Raw genomic sequence first — 21,479 nt, 5'->3', positions numbered from 1 at the left:
TCCCCAACAGAGAAAGAAAGCATCCATTAAAATGCTTCCTGATCACTAAACTACTTGTTTCTGGTGTGAACATTGTTACAGGCCCTCACTGATGCCAGATCAAATGTTATAAGAATCTACAAGTGATTGAATATTTTATCCAGCATGGGAAATATTGAAGGGAAATCATGGATAAAATTGGAGCAGAGCATACCCTTTTTAAATAGGTATGAAATGAAGGATTTAGAAATGCTCTCTAACTTGGCCAGGGCATACCCTGCCTATGAGCATGCACGTGCAATTATTAAATCCATGATACAGAAGCAATGTGTCAAAGGAAATTATACATCAGATAAATGACAAATAAATCATGTTTAGCCTCCAGTGTGTAATATGTACCTCTTCTCTAACTGATCCAGAAATCGTGAATCCCCCCCCACTCCACACACACACACACACACACACACACACACACCATCTATGGCATCTAATGACAGATCATGCTAATTATTGTGGAATATTTCGATAAAATTCAAGGATACTGAATTTAAGGAAATATTGAAGTGAATGTTACATGAACACAATGATAAGGTGTTAGATTTCTGATTATCTGGAATCCTGTGGCTTTCCTATCCTCCTTTTTTTTGTTCTAAAAAGAAAGACAGAGGAGGCACCAATGTCTCTGGTTACACTAAGAATTATGGTGCTAATTAAAGCTGAAATGTGCATTACTACATGAATTACACTATAATATTAATGTTCACTTCTCTTAATTGATGCTTTCAGGGCAGTATCATCAGCAGCTTGCTTATCAGTGCAAATAGCAATAGCACTGTGCTGTCCCATTTTCTATGTGCCATCATCCCCTTGAGCATGTGCCATGTAAAAATAAGGATCCCAGTCAGGACATTTGTGCTGCAAGGAAACCAGTTTTGGAACATGTTATTCAACCCCTTGAGCTCATTACCAGGCATCTGTTACAAGGTCAGTGAAGACCAATCCATCCACGAATTTGTTTTGGCTGAGTAAGCAGAAATGTGAGAGTCCTTTGGAGTCCTTGTTGAAAACGCCTGAGGATGTCCTTGTGTAGCTGCTTCAACCCTTAACTGATATTTAAGACTACATCATATCCCAAAAGGGCAGCACAGTACAATAGAGCATAAGGCTGTCATTTAGGAGACATGGATTCCAGTCTTGGATCTGCCATCAACTGCCTATGTAACCTACAACAAACCATGTCTCTGCTCCCCAGTTTTCTGATCTATGAAAAGTGACTGAATGAGATAATCTCCAAGGTCCCTCCAGACTTTATAAGCCTTTGTCTTTATTAAGGATAGTACCATAATAGTCGCAGGTGCTGTAGGTGGCAGTCGGCGGGGCTGGCCAGGAGAGATGCCACTATGGCAGATGAGATCAGCAAAGCTCAGACTGCCCAACCGGGAGGAGACACCATATTTGGGAAAATAATTTGCAAGGAAATCCCAGCCAAAATCATTTTTGAGGATGACCGGTGTCTTGCTTTCCATGATGTTTGCCCACAAGCCCCACTCATTTCTTGGAGATTCCTAAGAAAGCCATTACCCAAATATTTGTAGCAGAAGAGGATGATGAAAATCTTCTTGGACACAATGATTGTTGGGAAGAAATGTACAGCTGACCTGGTACTAAAGAAAGGATATGGAATGGTGATCAAGGAAGGTGCAGACGAGGTGGGGGGCAATCTGTCTATCATATCCATCTGCATGTCCTTGGTGGACGTCAGATGAAGTGGCCTCCTGGACAAATTGTTCAAATGATTTCTTTTATTTAGGGAGCAAGGCAGGTTTACAACATATATGTTAAACTGAATATAATTAATGTTTCCTGTAAAACAAGAAATTGGGTAATTACTTCAAAATGTATACAATAAAAGACAATTATATGTTTAAAAAAAGGATGTACAAGACTCCCTCATGGAATTATGGATTATGATTATGGAATACTATTTTGCATAGTGGCAGAATTGTTAGATTTGTTTGCTGAGTCATTGTCTTTGATTTCTTTTTTTAAAATGTTGGAGAAGAGAAAAAGTGCTTCAGAATTAGGGTGAGGCAAAAAGGGTAGAGTATAAACAAAATGAAGAGTGTGAAGTCTATAAACTAAAGATTATCAAGTTTGACTTTGATTTCTGGTAAAATTATAAAACATTCTAAAAATTCTAAAAAAAATTCTAAAAATTATGAGTCTAAAATTTCTCCAGCTATGCAGTCTAGTTTGGGTATAGTCTATGAAGCTTGTCTTTGATTCCTGGTAAAATTCTAAAACATTCTAAAAATTCTAAAATTTCTCTCTAGCTGGAAAGTCTAGTTTGGGTTTCCAATCTGACTATAAGATAGGGTGGTGGCATGCCTTTAAATCCCATTCCCATCTTTTGGGGGTACCTCACCTGTTCATGCTCCCACTAGTTTTCCTTTTATTTCCCCACCACGTGTGTGTGTATGTGTGTGTGTGTGTGTGTGTGTGTGTGTGTGTGTTTAAATCATAAACCTACAATGCCCAGAACTTATGGAGGGAGAATAATGGGAAGACTACTCAGCTGGGGAGAAAACATGCAAGCAACTGCTTGTTTGTTTGTTTTCCCCTTGTACTTCTAATTTGTCCTTTTACAGGGTCTTGAGGTTCCTCCTGTTCTCAAAGGGCCTTCTAGGTCCAGAACTGAAGGTTGTACATCTCATCCCAGCCTACTTAGGGCTCCTGGCTAAGCAAAAATCACATGTTCCGGGGGTCAGGTGTTTACTGATCCTTGATGACTGGCTGATCAGTCCCAATTCAATGCTCATCTCTTTCCTTTGAGCTTCATGCCTGATTGGTAACTCTCCCCTGGATGCACTAACTTCCTTTTATTTCCTCTTGGACTGGCCTGAGTGTGTGAAGATCATTGTTTAAGGAGAACTCCCTATTTTTCAAAACAAAAGTTCAGTTATTATACTAATGTGAAATAAGCCCTGTTGCACCTTTGGATAAAAAGAAAAAAAAGTGGTTTTATGAACATTTAGAAAGTGCAGTAGTGATTATTAAAAGGCACAGCATGGATATAGCAAGAGAGAGAATAAGTCATAGCAGACCAGTTTTGGGTTTGTTTGTTTGTTTGTTTGTTTTTATGGGGCAATGGGGTTAAGTGACTTGCCCAGTGTCATGCAACTAGTCAAGTGTCCTGAATCCAGGGCTGGTGCTTTATCCACTGCCCCACCTAGCTGCCCTCAGACCAGTTTTTTTTATAGCAGGATTGCTAGATTAGTAGATCTATGACTTATTCTTGCCATAGATTTAGTATACCTGGATTTTAGCAAGGTATTTGACAAAGTCTTATGTTGTCCTTATGGATAGGAGTAAAAGATAATCGAATAGATGATTGTATTGTTAGATTTAGATTTTATTGAATGAATGAAAAGTAGTTATCAATTATTTGATATGTGAGATTTAAAATTGACTATAAGAACATTAAACTTCCCCTTTAACTTTTTTCCTTATATATCTCCCAGACCACAAAGAAAAGAAGCCTCTAAATTTTAATCAGTGAGGGATTAGCCTTTATTGTTTAGACAACAAACAGGTGATACCAATTAGGGAAATAGGAAAGTAGAAATACAAATAAATAATCTTAAATCTAAGCTTAGTCTATATTCTTTTATAAAACTCACCGAATCCCAAAACTGCCTGCCAGGACGAGAACCAAAGCCGATCACCAGAACTCGCCATCACCGCTAAACTCGGAAGCCAGAGTGTGCGAGACCGAGCTCCAACTTCTGTTCTACCCTCCCTTTTAACTTGGCGTCCTGGAAGTATGGCATGCTTGGCCACGGTCTCCGGGTAGCAGCAGGCACATGGCTGTTCTTCAAGGTCTCCTCCCCAAAAGGGCAGTCCTTCAAAAGCCGTTTTAGTAGTATGCTGTTTTTTACCACAATATCACCTACTGTGATGTTTTCTAGTGGAGTGCCCATTCTTTCCTTGGCCTTGTGATATTCAACATTTTCGTCAGTGACTGGGATGAAATCGAGGAAGCACTTTTCAAACTTGCAGATGACAAAAGGGATCACCAAAACAGTGAAGGCTTGGAGCAACTAGGTTGCGCATTGGATAAAGCACTGGCCTTGGATTCAGGAGGACCTGAGTTCAAATCCGACATTAGACACTTGACACTTACTAGCTGTGTGACCCTGGGCAAGTCACTTAACCCTCATTGCCCCACAAAAAATAAAAAATAAATAAATAAAAATAAAACAGGGAAGGCTGATATCAGAATCTGAAATTATGTCAACAGGTTAGAAAGATTAACCAAAATGAACAGGAAGAAACTTTCGGGCTTTGGGTCTGGTAGATCTGTGATCTCATCTCTCCATGGCATAGTTGCAATCCACTCATCCATTCTCGCTCTGTTAAGTCTTGTCTGTATTCTCCCCATAAATCCTTCACAGGGGGGTCCACTCAATCTATTGGAGGCCTTCCTCTAGATCTTGTGATATTACATAGACACCAGTGGAATGTGGAGGCCACCCAAGCAGGCAAAAGTAGTCCTTACTTTTGCTTTATGAACGGTACCTCTCCTTTCTCAGTAATACATCTTGGATGATGTCTTTTACCTCTGTTTCTACTATGTAGTTCTTTATTGGTAATGTGTTGTGGCCTACTCATGCCTACCACAGATTTCTCCATTGCCCTTGATATCACTTTCGAAGTTTGAGATGATTAAAAACACTGTATGATTTCCCAAACCATTCCAGTTCACATTTTCAATTATGGCCTAGTTCATTGTCCAACTGCAATATCTGTCCAAGGTTGGCCTGGAGTAAAATCTGGCTTCAGATATTTATTAGCTGTATGACCCTGGGCAAGTCACTTAACCCTGCTTGTCTCAGTTTCCTCATCTGAAAATGAGCTGGAGGTGCAGGTAGGTGGCACAGTGGATAGAACACCAGCCCTGGATTTGGGAGGACCTGAGTTCAAATCTGGCCTCAGACACTTGACACTTACTAGCTGTGTGACCCTGGGCAAGTCACTTAACCCCAATTGTCTCACACACACACACAAAAAAAAGAAAGAAAAAAAGATCTGGAGAAGAAAATGGCAAACCACTTCGGTATCTTTGCCAAGAAAATCCCAAATGGGGTCACAAAAAGTTGGACATAACTAAAACAACTGAACAACAAATTTTACATATATACACATATATATATATATATATATATATATATATATATATATATATATATATATATATATGTGTGTGTGTGTGTGTGTGAGTGTGTATACATAATATATGTATATTTACACACATATATTTATGTATATATACATACTTATATGTATGCACATATACATGCACAAGCATGTGTGTATAATGTTTTTTATCCATCTGCATATCATGTTCTGGACAATGGGTATTCTTCATCCATTTGAGATTCCCTGTGTGGAAACTTAACCTTGAACTCCTTTGAGTGATTATGAATTTCACATAAGGAAGCACCATTATGTTCTTGAGTTAATGCTATCAGAATAATGCCACCCACAAATAGAAGAACATGGGGAATATTACTATCTACAATGAATATCTTTGCATTTTAAATCCATGCTGGACATCCTCCAGTAGAGAAGTAAACACCTTTACTGAACATACATTTCCTTTTTTTTTCCCTTGGTTAATATCAACAATCAGATGGAGCATTTAAGAATTTCCGGGGGCAGCTAGATGGTGTAGTAGATAAAACACTGGCCCTGGATTCAGGAGGACCTGAGTTCAAATACGGCCTCAGACACTTGACACTTACTAGCTGTGTGACCCTGGGTAAGTCACTTAACCCTCGGTGCCCCACCAAAAAAAAAAAAAAAGAATTCCTCAAACCCAGAATTCAACATTGGACCACACTTTTCATTCTCATTCTACATAAATTCAAACTGATCTATCTTCCTGTCTATCTGTATGTCCATTTGCCTGTCTCCTGTTCTGCTTTATTCAATCAAAAACAGCATGTGTTCACAAAAACTTTTATGACTCAAGTGGCAAGGACCTATTGGAGAAAGGTACACAAACATGCATTCTTCTCCATGCTGTTTGTTTACTGTCTTTCCCTGAGAATTAGGAAGAAATTGTGGCTTGCCTCATCTGGTCCAGGAGGTGGGCAATGAGTGGGAGCAGGCTCCAGTCCTTTATGGCATCGAAGACCAATAAACTATAGTTCCTGCTCTCTTTTTTAAACAAATACCACTAGTGACACAGTAGGAAAGGAAGAGGAAAGGAAGAGAGTTCAGTCAATTGCTTTTTATTTTACAGTTTAGGAATTTCTCCAGTTTGGGTGTTTCTGTTCCTAGGGAGGAATAAACACTGCATGGTGAATACCCCTGGAGCTGGGTTGATTGTAAAATTGTGGGTGCAGAGAATAGACAGTGTATCTGTTTTGATAGGGTTAACTATGTACTGGTATTCCCAGCATTTGTTGGGAGAAAAGGAGCATCTGTGTCTATTGGGTTGGTGTGGCTTCCAGTTCTGTGAATTTATTAGAGATATTACTGAGAGAGGGGGAGACAGAGACAGACAGAGAGACAGAAACAGAGAGGGACAGAGATTAAGACAGAGACCGAGAGAGACAAAGAGACAGAGACACACAGAGAGAGACGGGGGAGGGGGAGGAAGAGCAAGATGGAGGGAGCATGCAAAGGAGGGAGAGAGGGACGGAGAAAAAGTAGAACAAAATTCATTTTAATTCTCATGAAATGTGGGTATCATGCAAGGTCATTCAGCAGATTCTATTAACTACTAAGGGGAGAGAGACAGAGAGGGAGGGGGGGAGAGAGAGAGAAAGAGAGAGAGAGAGAGAGAGAGAGAGAGAGAGAGAGAGAGAGAGAGAACACTACAATAGTGAGGACTTTTTTTGGCGATTCCTCATATGGACTTTAAGGGGGCAAACTTCATATGTAACTGTGAACATTCATTTCATTTCCATTTCTATTTGATCACTAGGCAGCTAGGTGGCACAGTGAATAGAGCACTGGGCCTAGAATCAAAAATCAAAAAAAAAAAAAAACCCCAACCCTCAGTTCAAATCTCAGTTTAGATACTAGAGATGTCATCCTGGGCAAGTCACTTAAACTCTATTTCCCTCAGTTTCTTCAACTATCTGATGGGGATAATAATAGTGCCTACCTACTTCTGATGATGAAACAAGATAATAGCTATAAAGTGCTTAGCACCATGCCTGGCAAATAGCAGTTACTTTATAAATGATTATTGCCATCGCTGCTTGCACCAGGGTGTTTTCACTTTTTCTTTGTATGACCAGTGCTTAGCACAGTGCCAGGAACATAGTAAGTGCTTAATAAATGTTTGTTAATTGGTTGGTATAAGACTCTACAGGGACACGGTCCCAATGGGTTTTGTCATGGACAATGAAATTGCCAAAAGCCTCTCTCTGTGATGATACGGAGTTCCAGAACAAGACGCCAGTAAGTAACAAAGCTGATAGAAATAGCAATCAGTGCCTGGGTGGCTCTGCAGCGGAGTTTCTTCATGCAGGACTCAGGCATTTCCATTCTATTCCATCAAGGTTCATTTTCTTGTACGTAAGTGTTTCTCCGTGAAGCAACTTCTACTGAAGTGCCCAGACTGAAGCCCAGATGAAGATAGTACAGACTGAGGCCTTAGGCAGGTAAGTACCGTGTCAGCACCATGGAGGTCTTCACCTCTTGCAGTCAAGACCCCTGAACTACATGCCTCCAGTGTCCATGGACGGGGTGTGGACCTGTAGCTTCCAAAGTGAATACAAAAGTCACCCCTTTCTGGGTTGTGATCACAAATCTCTCTTAGTTCTCATAAGCTCTTGTATGAGGGAGCAGCATTTTGTGGCATTCATGAGCCCTTTGGATGGATAATTCCTTGGAGTTGAATAGACCTGAAATTAATTGGTGAATAGCACTATACCCCAATGTTAATGGTCAGGAAAGAGTTGATACATTTTTTAAAAAACAAAGAAGCAAAGCCTGAGTCTTGGGATAGTTGCTAGATCTCATTGTCAAGAAATAGCCTGCAGCCCTCTTCCTTTTTACTTCATTCCAAAGAGGTGAGCTAACCTCTGGGTGCAGGCCAACCCACAGCCTGCTCTCTAAGACTAGTTGTAGCCCTGGTAAAGTGGTGGGCAAGGAGCCTCTGTCTCAGAAGTCCCCAGACCCTTTATCAAGCGGCATTCTTACTGCAGACATTCTATATCTTTTACTCAAACTGCTGGTTGCCCTGACCTTTGGTTGGATTTGTGAGCCTTTGTTCCCCAGTTTCACAGCCCAGGTTCTCAGTACCTACTGCCTAATTTAGTGAAGACTAGACTTTACCTGCTAGGCCTTGTGTTACCTGACTGATTCCCCTGGATTTTACTGACTTTTCTGGATTTTACTTCTACCTCCTGTGACTTGGGGTGTCCTCCTCATACCCTCCTATCTAGCTTGTCTTAGACTTTCCTGACAACCTGTGTCCTATTACTATACAAGCCCTGGAATGGTGAATGCATACCCCTAAACCCACAATGGGTTGTGCTCTACTGGCTTACTTGAATGACAGGGAGTTATCTTTCCTTCCTACATTCAGTGGTTCTACATATAGCCATATATTCCCATTCATTTGCCCAGCTCACAGAAAAATGTATATTAGATGGTTGATGTGGATAAGGATCATGGGAGGAAAATATACATGATTCAGGAATCCCCCAACCAATCACAATGCCACTTCTTTAAGTATTTCTCTCTAAATCATATTCAGAACTGGAAAACCTTAGAAAATATATTGTCAAATCACCTCAAAAGACAGACTGAGGCTTGGAAGGGTTAAGTAACTAGCATAAAGTCATGAAAGTGGTTTAAATAGTAGAGCCAGGATTTGAACACAGATCCTCTCATTTCAAAACCTACACTCTTGAACCAGATGAGGAGCTGGTGTGAGCCAAAAAGTTGGGATGGAGGAGAAAGGAAGATTTTTCTCTCCTCTGCTAGAAGAATAAAGATTTCCCAATGCAAAGGAATGAAAAGAATCATTGTGTGAGGTCTATGAAGGGGAAGTATTTTTAATAACAGGTTTAGCCTTTTAAAAAAAAAATGGCACCAGCATCTGGGAAACAGAACGAGTTATCTATAGCTATCAGTTTGTCTCACAAATAAAGTGCAGCTTTTAATGGGGATTGCCTTTTATATCCACACTTCTCCAAGAAAAATAATTATCTCGGAAGTTGCATAATGAATTAGCAATAAATACAAATGGACAAAAATCATTTTTCTCTCACTTCAATAAATGATAGCTTTCAATATGACTCACAAACATAACTCTATAAATGTGTTCTTTTAAAAAACCCCATCGGTGAAGGGTTCTGAATTCCTTGCTGAATAAACTCTTCATGCCACAGGGGCAGAGAGTTTATTGTTCACAACAATGTTAGCTTATGGCTTTAGGCCTTGGAGAATCTCAAAAGCATCATTTTGCAATAATCTTTACCAACCAGGAATTTGGATTTAAGCCAACATTTGATACAGAAGTGCTGTGGAGCAAGGTAATTTTTTTTTAAATGAAGAGCTACCCATCCATGTTCATCCAATTCATTTTGCTTGAAACCATAAAAGCAAATGCAGAACTTGTTGTTACAGAGAATGAATACACAATGACACAGTGGAGACCTTTCAAGCAGCAAGCATCTAAGTCCCAAAGTCATTTAGGGACTTGTCATACTGTTTCTCTCTGATCATTGTGCCTCTCTCATTCACCTGTTGGTTTTTCATATTTAAATATTTTTCTTGGTTTCTGAGGGGTTTTTTTCATCCTAAAAGTCTCCTTTATTGTCCCTAGTAGGATCTCTGAGATATGTTTATGTGTGTGCATGTCTCTCCATATATATGTGTATGTATGTATAAGCATATGTGCATGTGTACATATATACATGCATAGTGTACACATATAACATACATATATATTTCATTGTGTTATTAAAATATGACTTGATATGATGTGAAATGACATGATATATAGATGTTGTAATGATATAATAACATGACAGAGTATAATGTAATATAAAACACTATGATATAATATAACATTATGCTATATTATAATGTAATATAACATGACACAATATGACATGGTAGGACACATTACACATATACATACATAAATGTATACATGCCTACACTGGCTGAACAAAGGACAGTGAACTGTTTAAGATACTTGAAGATAGGGGGCAGCTAGGTGGGGCAGTGGATAAAGCACCAGCCCTCCTGGATTCAGGAGTACCTGAGTTCAAATCCTTCCTCAGACACTTGACACTTACTAGCTGTGTGACCCTGGGCAAGCCACTTAACCCCCATAACCCTGAAAAAAAATAATTGAAGATGCTGCAAGCATCCTGATTTGAAATTGAATCAAATGAACTCAAATCAACTGAATCAAATCAAATCAACTGAAATCAAATTGATTTTGGTTCAGTTCAACTTTCCCATTTTATTCATAAGTTAATTGTAGCCCAGTTAAGTTCCAGTGGCTTAACTGTGCCAAATAGCTGGTTATTAACAGAGTTAGAATTTGAACCATAATCTCCTGGCTTGAGTACAATATTCTTTATACTGCAATATGTTTCCTTCTCTTCAGATAAAATTAGGCAACATTTAAGCATCACTCCTCTTTTAGATGAAGCAGTTAAAGCCAATTTTTCCTTGGTTAATAAAATCTGGGGCATTGTAGTTTAAATTTCAGCTTTCTACATTAGTTGATGTGGAAGACTATATTGACAATGCTCAGTGAAAGTTTCTAGTCCAAGACAGTCTGATCCTTTTATTTAATTAAAATACTAAAATGTATTTTTAATATTTTAGGCATTTTTAGATGAAAACTCATATTCAAATGAAAAGAAGGCATTTTTACTAGAGAAAAAATTTCCCTCCTCCTTCCATAGTTTTCAGGATTATATTTAACCTTTAGAAATGCCTACAGGGTACAGAATCTACAGAGTTCAGTACTACCTTCCCTTTTGCAAATATATAGACCTATGTAAATGTTAAAAGGAAATCACCTCTGAAAATTGGGAAAAGCCCCAAAACTGGGAGTGAAAAAAAGAGTCACCTTTTGGAACCTTATTGATCCTGAAGACTGGGGTCTAAAACTAAACTGCTTCAAAATTTTTCATAAGGTCTTGAGTCTTCATAAATCTTAACCTCCAAGGTGGGAATTTTCCCTCTTTGTTTTAAACAGCCCAACTCCTGGATCAAAATCACACCAGAATGTCAGAATTGAAAGGAGCCCTTGGGGGGGGGGGTTAACTTATCCTAGCCTATCCCTGAGTCATATATAACCTGCCTGACTGGTGGTTATCCTGTCTTTATTTGAAGACATCTGGTGAGGAGAAACTCACTGTTTCCTAAAGTGGTCCCTTCCATCCCAGGAGAGCTTTAATTCTTAGGAAGATTTTTTTTTCTAATTGTACTGAAATCCATCTCTCTACAATTTCTACATATTCTCCCCAGTTCAGCCCCTTGGGACCAAAAAAGAGCAAGTCTAGTCCCTCATACATAACACAACCCTCCAGATATTTGAAGGTAAGCATCTTGTGCCCCCCATGAATCTTCTCCAGACAAAAGCTCCCAGTTCTTCCACTGAGCTTCCTGTGGCATGGGCTTCAGTGTACTCTTCCTCCTGGTCACCCTTCTTAGTCACTTTCTATACTGTTCATGTGTTCCCAAAAGATGGTGCCCAGAAAGAAATATAATACACAAGATATGGCCTGACCTAATGGACAGAATATGCCAGGACTATTACTTTTCCAGTCCTTGAAACTAAGTCTTTATTAATACAACTTAATATCCTGCTAGCTTTTTTGGGTTGCCATATCCCACCTGTCAAACATTAAATTCACTCTTTCTATAGTCTTCAGATCTTTTCCTTATGTTTTCTAGCAAAACTTCCCCCATTTTGTAGCTATGAAGACAATATCTTAAACCCACATGTAATGCTTTTTTTATACTTATTTTTTCTTTTAGAAATGATTAACCTGAGAAACACAAGCATTTTAATAAAGAATAGTAAAGATGATTGTTTATGAAATGATGACCTATGTGAGGTAGCTAGGTGGCACGATGGATAGAGTGTGGGACTTGGTTGGAATCAGGAAAATCCAAGTCTGAATACTTCCCCTGAAACTTACTATCTTTGTGACCTTGGACCAGTTACAGAGCTTCTGTGTCTCAATTTCCTCATTTGGCAAATGGGGATAATAAGTATGTGTGTGTGTGTATATACATATACACATACATACATATATATGTGTGTGTGTATATATATATATATATATATATATCACAGAATACTCATGAGGATGAAATTAATGTATGGAAACTACTTTGCAAAGCTTGAAATGCCATATTATGTTATTATTGTTATTGTTATATTTATTATTCCATGGTTTTCATGTTGGCTATTATTTTTTTTAATATATAATAAAATTTAAAAGGGAGCAACAAAACTGCCCTCTTTATGTCAAGTAATCGATCAACAATCATTTATTTAGTGCTTTTGATGTGCCAGGCCTGGAGTCAGTAAGACTCGTCTTCCTGAGCTCAAATCTGACCTCAGACCCTTACTAGATATGTCACTCCAGGCAAGTCACTTAACCCTGTCTGCCTCAGTTCCTCAGCTGTAAAATGAGCTGGAGAAAGAAATGGCAAAGCACTCTAATATCTTTTCCAAGAAAACCCCAAATAGGGTCACAAAGAGTCAGACATGACTAAAATAACTGCAATGCATTTCATGTTTCATTGACACTCTTCTCCTCCTCTTTTTCCACTCCTGGTACCTCCCTCCAACTCCTCTTTCTCCCAAAAGAAGTATTCTCTTGTAACAAATAAAACAAATCAGCACTTACTATATCTGAATATATGTGTATATATATATATATATATATATATATATATATATATATATATATATATATATACACACACACATATATATACATATATATATACACACACGTATGAATGTATGTATATATGTATATGTATTTGTATATATCTTTTTCTTCAACTCTTGTCCAAGTCCTCTCTGCTAAGAGATGCATCTCTATTAAATTTCATTTTATGATACATGGTCTGGTCCCAGACTGTCAAATCCTGATGCTGTCATGCAGTGTGTTAGCTTTCCCTCCTAGCTTTGTATCATCTGAAAAAATAGCTTACCACTATGACATTTAAAATAATATGTGGTCGCCTTATTTCTGTCCCAAGTTTGGGGAAAATTAACTGGGGTTCCTAATATAGTGCTATACCAGTTTGGGGTCATTAAGCATTTATTAAAGCATACCAAATATTAGTAAAGAGAGAACATTTGGCTCAGAAAGTTAAGAAAGGCCTATCTAGCCTAGATCTCAGCCTGTCCTGCTTCTTCCTCCAAGTACCCCTCCACAAGTGCATCCAAGAGCCTACCTGAGAGTAGAAGCTTCCTCTGGGTCCGGAGGAGAGGTGGCCCTTCCACACTGCTCAAAGAGAATTGGCTATCATCATTCAAGTCTACTGGTTTACTGGACTTGAGGGTGGTCCATGAGCAGAATGTGCTGAGGTCAGAGTTTTGAAAACACACCCCCTGAGGGCCAGGCTCTCAGGTCAGTGTGGTTTCAATCAAGTCAACTTTAAGTGAGTTAATCAGTAAAATCAATCCAATCAATCTTAATATTATCCCCTGTAGAGGGCCTCTGGGCATCCCAAAACCTATTATTTTCTCACACCACCTACAGCTACATACATGTCATTGATAACAATGTTTAACAAACCCAGAACCTTGAGGAATCTCTCCTGTAGACACAGATCCTTCCAAAGTGAAATCAAACTATTATGGACAACTCTTTGCATCCAATCATTTTTCTGGTTTTAAATCCACAGAATTGTACTACCAACTAGCATACATCTCTCAATCTTGCCCACAAGAATATGAGACTTTATAAAAATGTTTTTCAAAAATCTAGATAAACTGAATCACTATTCTCCTGATATATCGTATAGTGACTATTTTTAAAAGTGTTCTTAGTATAACATAGCCTGTTTTTTTTTTTTTAATTTTAGTGAGGCAATTGGGTTTAAGTGACTTGCCCAGGGTCACACAGCTAGTAAGTGTTAAGTGTCTGAGGTCGGATTTGAACTCAGGTACTCCTGACTCCAGGACCGGTGCTCTATTGACTGAACATAGCCTGTTTTTAATAAAGCAATGCTACCTTTTTGTGATCATTGATTTCTTTTCTAGGTGTTCACTAACAATTCCTTTAATAATACATCATTGACATTTCCAAGGTTCCAAAGTTTCTTGGTCTATCATTTGTAGGTCCCACTCTCCTTTCTTTTTTGGAAATAGGGAGAACATTTGCTTTATTCTAGTATTGAAGTAGCTCTCCTACTCTCTAAAGTATTTGAAAAAGCAATTGATGGTAGCTTAGCAAACATACCTAACCTTTCTTTCAGTACCGTGGGATGGAGTTTGGCAGGAGTCTTCAAGGACAATTAGGTGTTCTGTTACTATCTTCCTATTTGTCTTGGGTTTTGATTCCCTATTAGCCATTTTTGCTTTGTCCTTTTCCATATGAAGATTTTTCTCCTTAGGTGTGAAAGTGAAAGCAAAATATTCATTTCCTGGAGGTGATGGTATAGACGAGTCAGAGGCACAGAGGTGGCAAGCAAATGACAGATGGAAAAGTTGCCACAGTGCCAGGAAACAAAGAGAAAATTAGTGACAATCATACATGAAGGACAAAATGAGCAAAAAGATGTACCAAGCGTTTTTAACCCACCTCCATTCCAAACCCTGTGAGGGGACCATATAATATATTCATATTGCTTCAAAACCATAACTATGAGAGTTCTTGATTTTATTCCTTAATTATAACTTCTAATGAACTTATTACTCAAAACTATATATTTAGCATTTTTCTTCATTTTATTTGTCTTGACACTCAAAGACATGTCTTTGTTGGAGATGTTGTAAGCACACATTTGAGGAGAGGTAATGCACTTAGGCTGGCAGCTCAGTGGTGTAGTGGATGGAGCACTGGGCTTAGAATCAAGAAGATTCATTTATATGAGTTCAAATTTGACCTCAGACATTTACTAGCTGTGTGACTGGGCAAGTCACTTAACACTGTTTACCTTAGCGCCTCATCAGTAAGATGAGCTGGAAACAGAAATGGCAAACTACTCCAGTACCTTTGCCAAGAAAACCCCAAAATGGGGTCACAAAGAGTCGGATACAACTGAATCACCCTCTTGGATCATTGCCTTCTCGTGACAGAAAGGCTTGAATTGCTCAATGAAACTAATGAGCTATGCCATGCACACTTACCCAAGATGGACAGGTCATAGTAGCAAGTTCTGACAAAAGGTGATCCACAAAAGAAGGAAATTGCAAACCACTCCAGTATCTTTGCCAAGAAAACCCCATGGACAGTATTAAAGTGATAAAAGAGATGACATCAGAAGATGAGCCCCTCAGCTTGGAAGGTTTCCAATATGCTACTGGGGAAAGTAGAGGACAACTACAAGTAGTTCCAGTACTAATGAAGCAGATGGACCAAAGCCAAAAAGAAGCTCAGCTCTGGATGCACCTGTTATCAAAAGCAAAATCTGATGTTATAAAGATGAATATTACATAGGAACATGGAATTTAAGAACTATGAACCAAAGTAAGCTGGGTATGGTCAAATAGGAGATGGAAAAATCAAACATCAACATCTTGGGTGTCAGTAAACTTAACTGAATGGGAATGGGTGAATTTACTTCAGATGATCATTACATCTTCTACTATGGGCAAGAATTCCTTAGAAGAAATGGAATAGCCCTCATAGTCAATAAAAGGGTGAGAAAAGCAGTACTAGAGTATAATCTCAAAAATGACAAAATGATATCTTTTTGGATCTAAAGCAAACCATTCAATATCATAATACAAGCCTATACTCCAACCACTGATTACAAAGAGGCCAAAGTTGATCAGTTGTAGGAAGACCTACAACATCTTCTAGAAATAAAACCCAAAAGGTGACTCTACATATGGAGATCACCAGATGGTCAGTATAGAAACCAGATTACTTACATAGCCAAAGGTGGAAAAGCTCCATACAGTTGATTAAAACAAAACCTCGAGCTGACTGTGACTCAAATCATGAGCTTATTATTACAAGATTCAGGTTTAAATTGAAGAAAGCAGGGAAAATCATTATACCATATAGAAAGCAGGGAAAACCATCATGCCATCACTAATATTCCTTATGAATATGAAATGGGAGTAAAGAATTAGAGCTGGTAGATACTATGGACAGAGGTTTGCAATACTGTGCAAGAGACAGCAATAAAAAGGCATCCCAAAGGGAAAAAAAAACCAAGAAAACAAAATGGCTGTCTGATGAGTCTTTACAAATAACTGAGGAAAGAAAGCAAGCAAAAGGTAAAGGGGAAAGGGAAAGATATACCCAACTGAATGTAAAATTCCAGAGAACAGCAAGGAGAGAAAATAAAGTTTCCTTAAATGAGCAATGCAAAGAAGTAGAAGAAAACAATAGAATGGGAAAGAAAAGAGATCTCTTCAAAAAAATTAGAGATATCAATAGAAAGTTTCATGCAAAAATGGGCATGATAAAAGACAAAAACTGGTAGAAACATAAGAGAAGCAAAAGAGATTAAGAAGAGGTGACAATAATACCCAGAGGACTACACATGAAAGAGTTTAACTTCATCAGTAACCATAGTGGTGTGGTTATTGATCTAGAGCCATACATCCTGGAGAATGAAGCCAAGTGGACCTTAAGAAGCATTGCTAGCAATAAGGCTAGTGGAGGTGATGGAATTCCATCTGAGCTATTTAAAATCCTAAAAGGTGATGCTGTTAAAGTACTGGAGTCAATATACCATCAAATTTTGACAACTCAACAGTGGCCACTAAATTGGAAAAGATCAGTTTATGCCCCAATATTAAAGAAGGGCAATGCTAAAGAATGTTCAAACAATTTCACTCATTTCAATGCCAGCAAGTTTATACTTAAGATTCTGAAAGCTAGACTTCAGCAATATGTGAACCAAGAATTATCAGAACAAGAAGCTGGTTTTTTGAAGTGGCAGAAAAGCTAGAGACCAAATTGCCAGCATTTGCTAGACTATGAAAAAAGCAAGGGAGTTCCAGAAAAAAAACATTTACTTCTGCTCCATTACCTGCACTAAAGGCTTTGACTATATGGATCACAACAAAATGTGGCAAATCCTCAAAGAGATAGGAATATCAGATCACCTTATTTGTCTTCTGAGGAACATGTATGTGTGTCAAGAAGCAACAGTGAGAACCAAATATGGAAAAATTGATGGTTTAAGATTGGAAAAGGAGTATAACAAGGCTATATGTTATCACTTTATTTATTTAACTAATATGCAGAGTACATCATACAAAATACAACTCTGGAGAAATACCAACAATCTTAGATATGCACATTCTGAAGGGAAAAAGTAAAAAGGAATTAAGAAGCCTCTTGACGAGAGTAAAAGAGAAGAATATAAAAGCTGGCTTGAAGCTTAATATAAAAAACAAGCAAACAAAAAGACTAAGATCTTGACAACTGGTACCATCAATTCCTGCCAAATAGAAAAGAAATGGAAGCAGTGTCAGATTTTATATTCTTAGGCTCAAAGATCACTACAGATGGCTAAAAAATGTTTGTTCCATAGAAGAAAAGCTATGACAAATCTGGACAGCATATTAAAAAGCACAGACATTACCTTGTCAACAAAGGTCTGTAAAGTGAAAGCTATGGTTTTCCCAGTAGCAATGTATGACTGTGAGAGTTAGCCTATACAGAAAGCTGAGCAAAGTAGGAGCAACGCTTTCTAATTGTGGTGCTGGAGAAGACTTTTGAGAGTCTCCTGGACAACCAAGAGATCAAATCAGTCAATACTTAAAGAAAGTAATTCATACTATTAAGGTTAAATACTTATGTTGAAACTTAAATACTTTGGCCATGTAAGATAGGACTCATTGGAAAAGAACCTAATGTTGGGAAAGATTGAAGGCAAAAGGAAAAGGAGACTACAGAGGATGAGATGGATAGATAGTGTCATGGAAACAGCAAACATGAACTTGGACAGACTTGGAGAGATAATGGGAGAGTAGAAAAATCTAGCATGCTCTGGTCCATGGGGTGATGAAGAGTCAGACACAACTGAGTAACAACAACCAAAAATATACTTAGGCAGATGCAGTGAACAGGGGGTTGGGCCTAGAGTCAGAACGATCTAAGTTCAAATCTGGCCTTACTTATTTGCTGTATGACCTTGGGGCAAGTCATTTAACACTTTTGGCTCAGTTTCCTCATCTGTAAAATGGAGATAATAATAATAGCACCTACATCTCAGTGTAGTTGTAAGGATCAAATGAGATCATAATTATAAATCACTTAGCATAGTGCCTGGCACATAATAAGCACTATATAAATATTAGCTATATTATTATTTCATTGTATCTATTATATGAAACTCAATAGGTATTGCTCTTCATTTTATTTGCCTTTACCCTCTAACGTTATTGTTGGGGATGTTGTTGCAAGCATATATTTGAAAAGACATGGGTACTTAGGTGAAAGAGTGAATAGGAAGCTAGACCTGAAATTAGAAAGCCCTGAGTTCAAATCCTGCCTCAAACACTAGTTGTCTAACCCGGGGCAAGTCACTTAATTTCTGTCTACCTCAGTTTCCTCATCTGTAAAATGTACTGGAGAAGGAAATGGCAAACCACACCAGTAGATCTGCCAAGAGAACTCCAAATGGGGTCACAAATAGTTGGTAGATTGAAACTATTGAACAACAACAGGTACTGTGTTGAACACAAGGGATGCAAATATAAGCAAAGAAGACAGACCCTACCCTCAAGTAGACTGCATTCTAATGGGGATAATTTAACATATAAAAGGAAGCTGGAAAAGGGAAGAGGTTGAAGTGGGGAAGGTTATATGCATAGGAGGCAAAGTGACAGGTGAGGAAGATAGTAAGTGAGTCTAGTAAATGAGTTATGGTGTTAATAAGGTGAAGAATGGTTGGGATCCCTTCTAAAATTGTGATCCCAAGGAAGGAGTCACCAATCAGAAGAGCAGGGCTTCAGGGCAGAGGTTTTTCCAGTGTGGCAAAGCCACAGTTAATGAGGAAGCCAAAATCCATTATGAGGCCTAGCCCATCAAATTTCAGTAACACTTAATAAGGCTAAATTTACTTTAGTGCACTTGGCTCTCTAGTTCATCTTACTTGTTTCCTTTATTTGTGTACAGTAGTCTGAAGTCATGGGCTTTGTTACTGTTCAATGTTTTATAGGCCCCTGGGTACCTCAGAATTCTCTGGGGTAAATCAAAAACCTTCTCCTTGAGAAACTAAACCAAAGGACAGACACACCTAAAGAGATAAGTGGCACTGGATTGGGACTGAGCTAGCTCCAGGACCACCACCCTTCATTCCAGTCTCCCCCACCCCTCAGGGAGATAAGATTAGGTGTGGCTGCTTCCTTTGTGGCAGGAGGAGGACAGAGATGGCTTGAGAGATCCAGAGCCGCCCCTCACCTAACTTCCCCCAGCCACCACCAGTGAGGGATGGTCCTCCTCCAATAAGGGAACTTTCCACAGTCAGATAATCACCCCCATCAGGCCTCTATAAAAGTATCTGCATGTCTCCTGCTTGAGGAGATAGGTATCTCATAGCCATGGCTCTGTGCCATGCCTTCTCCCCATGAGAAGAAGTCCAAGGATTTCTCTCTTGGTTTCCTTTCCCTAGCACCCTAAATAAACTATTATTTTATCCTAATTTGATTTGTGTGCAAGAGGGTGTAATTCTTTAAAGAAGAATTCCTAAGAACCTCTATCCCAACCCCCCATCTATTTCCCCATAACACATTATTGGATTTTTGTTTCTTATAAATTTTCTGAGTGTCACTACTACTGTTCTGGGCAGTAAACAAGATGAACTAGAGATTCTAGAGCTCTTACTCACTTCCTATTTGCTGCTTTCTATTGCAGATTTCTCTCCCTCCACCCCTTACTTTTCAGTTTAAAACACTTTTGAATGATTCACAAAACTCTAGGTTAATATGGGGTGGGGGGGTTGTTTGTTTTTGTTTTTTAAACTGAATCTTGTTAGGTGAATTCTCTTTCTGGCCAAGTTTGTCATTTTTATATTTTAAACAAGGTCTTGAAATCCAAAACCTCTTCTCAGGTACCTTCTTTTTAACCATCTGTTCATTTCTCCGATCCTTTTTCTTTTGAAGTACTTGCTTTCAATCAGGAGCAGTGATTAAAATGCCACCAATGTCCCTAAGATATGAATTTCTTGCTGAGGACTTGATAATCCTTTATAAAGATTCATAATCCATCATAATATCCCTTAACTCTAAGTTACCACTAGCATCCTTTGGCAAAATTCAGAAAGAAGAGCGAGAGAGAGAGCGAGAGAGAGAAATGAGAATAGGGTAGAAGAAATTACCTGAAAATCAGAAAATATTTTCTATTTACAAAGACATTTGGAGCACTTTGGTATGTACTGGAAATATGTAGAATGTCATTGTTTAATAAGCTATGTGGAAAGTCTTGCTTTTATAAAGTTTTTCTTAAATAATGTTAATATGCAATGCAATTAATTCCAGTAAAATGCCAGTCATAAGTATGTGTTAGACAAGCATTTATAAATAAAAATTTATATATAAACTGTGAAAATGTGTTGTCTCCTTCAGAAAAGCAGTAAATGTCTCATTAGTAAAGTTGTGAGATTGTTTATCTGTTCTTGGTAAGAGGGAGAAGTTGGTAACAAATCTCTCATAGCTTTTTTGGAGGGGAGGGGAAGGGCAATGAGGGTTAAGAGACTTGCCAGGGTCACACAGCTAATAAGTGTCAAGTGTCTGAGGCGGGATTTGAACTCAGGTCCTCTTGAATCCAGGGCTGGTGCTTTATCCACTGCATCACCTAGCTGTTCTCTCTCATAGCTTTTAAAATATACTTGTTAACTATAATTTCAGATATTCCATTGCTGATGGAAATTTCTCCCAAGGGAGAATAGCCAAGAAAAATTTATAGATTGAAGAATGACTTTTGGATTTGGAATCAAAGGTTGTGGGTTCAATTCCTGATTGTCATTTATTATCTGTGTGACCTTGAATACTAAAACTATATGGGTCTCAGTATTCTCAACCATAAAATGCTTCCTCCCTTTGGTTTCTGGATTGGACTAGAGAAGCTTTAAGATCTAAAGCTATGGTACTATTAAGAAAGAAGAAGAAAAAGAAAAAGAAAAAAAAACAAACCTTTGTCTTAGGGCAATGTCTTTATTTGGAATATCTTTCTACTTCACCACCTGGTCTTTCCTGCATGCTAACGTTGTTGGGTTTTAAATATTAATTTCTATGCTTCCATTTTAGGGAATTGGGGGCAAAATGTATTTACCAACACTGGTTTTACATT

General features: G+C 38.3%; 1 pseudogene; it reads left to right on the top strand.

Annotated features, from left to right (window-relative positions):
- Nucleotides 1-1,379: 1,379 nt before the first annotated feature.
- Nucleotides 1,380-1,789, top strand: LOC122747967 (annotated as a pseudogene).
- Nucleotides 1,790-21,479: the final 19,690 nt, after the last annotated feature.

This window comes from Dromiciops gliroides, chromosome 3 (assembly GCF_019393635.1).
Source record: "Dromiciops gliroides isolate mDroGli1 chromosome 3, mDroGli1.pri, whole genome shotgun sequence".
Taxonomy (NCBI): Eukaryota; Metazoa; Chordata; class Mammalia; order Microbiotheria; family Microbiotheriidae; genus Dromiciops; species Dromiciops gliroides.
This window is presented reverse-complemented; position numbering and strand designations above follow the sequence as displayed.